This window comes from Hippoglossus hippoglossus, chromosome 13, assembly GCF_009819705.1.
Source record: "Hippoglossus hippoglossus isolate fHipHip1 chromosome 13, fHipHip1.pri, whole genome shotgun sequence".
Lineage (NCBI taxonomy): Eukaryota > Metazoa > Chordata > Actinopteri > Pleuronectiformes > Pleuronectidae > Hippoglossus > Hippoglossus hippoglossus.
In genome coordinates, this window is record NC_047163.1 from 27,436,772 (window position 1) to 27,438,141 (window position 1,370).

The window sequence follows — 1,370 nt, forward strand, 5'->3', positions numbered from 1 at the left end:
GGTTGGTTGCTCCTCTGGCCCAGAAGAGGGAGGAGAGAGGGAGGGATAAAGGAGGAGGGTGGTGTCAGTGGTGGAGGGGAGAAACCACATGGGAAGAGTAGTAAATGTGAGGGGAGGGGAGGGAAGGAGGGAGGCGGACCGGGCAATTTTTACATCCTTGTGTAAACTGTGTAAACTATTGGAATAAATCCCCTCCCCTCCTCTTCTCTTTTCTACTCCGTTTCTTTTCTGCACCTCTTCCTCCTCCTCTCCTCTCCTATAATGTGTGTTCTCCTAGAAACAGAGTGACTTGTTTTCCCGACACAGCACAAATAATCAGATTGTTATATGAGAAAATAGTGGGTTAGGTAAAGGGAAAAACACTGGGGCTACTGAGTGAATAATTGTGTCTTTCAGTGTAGATCATTGCACTTATATCATGCATATCAGGCGGGTGTAGAAAAGGAGCTACAGAGCATGATCATTCACTCAGAAGGTCGGTGGTTTGATCCCCAGCTGGGGAAAAGATACTGAACCCAGAATTTCCCCTGACTGCTGTGCCGACAGTTTGTGGTAGAGAAAGCGTTGCATATAGAAGTGGTGTATGAATGTATGTGTGAAGAGGTGAATGTGGCTTGTACAGTAAAATGCTTTGAGTGGCCGATATGTCTAGAAAAGCACCTCATGAATACAGTACATTCACAAACACTGTATATGCAGTCAAATTATTTCAAAGCTGCACAAATTGATATTTAATATCAACAATGGGAAAATACAGATTTTAAAAAGTTGTCACTTAAAGAGACACAGCTACAGACAATGAGAATGACAGACACTGCAGTTCCTGTCGGCACCACTGAGTGTCAGATCACTGTTTGTGTTACAGTTGGTTCTCCTACCTCCAAGTGGTCCAATAAGTGCAGCTTTAATCCTCCATTGCCATATGTTGAAATTTTATTTTGTATTTTATTATTATGTCCCACCATTACTGAGGCACACAGCATAATTTTTGCTGCTACTTGTTTGCTACGTTGCTGCTTACTCTCAGTCTATTATGACTAAATCCACAGTGAACACTGATTTAGAAAGGTGATTGCTTGTTGAGGGTCCTGACATACGTTCTCCATATTTGATATAGTTAATGATTCAATTAAAATGATTTATACATTAAAACGTAAATATGATTTATAGAAATTACACTCCCATGATTTTAATAAAATGTTCTCTTTCCTCTAAATCTAAACTTTTTTCATCCCGTTTGAGTGGGGAATGTCCTGCATCTATAGTCCAGTAAAATGAACCTAACTTCTGCAGACACAATAAATGTTTTCTCTAGAATAAAGTGTTAACATTTCTGATAAATGCGCTCTCATGAGCAGTGAAGAGCAACG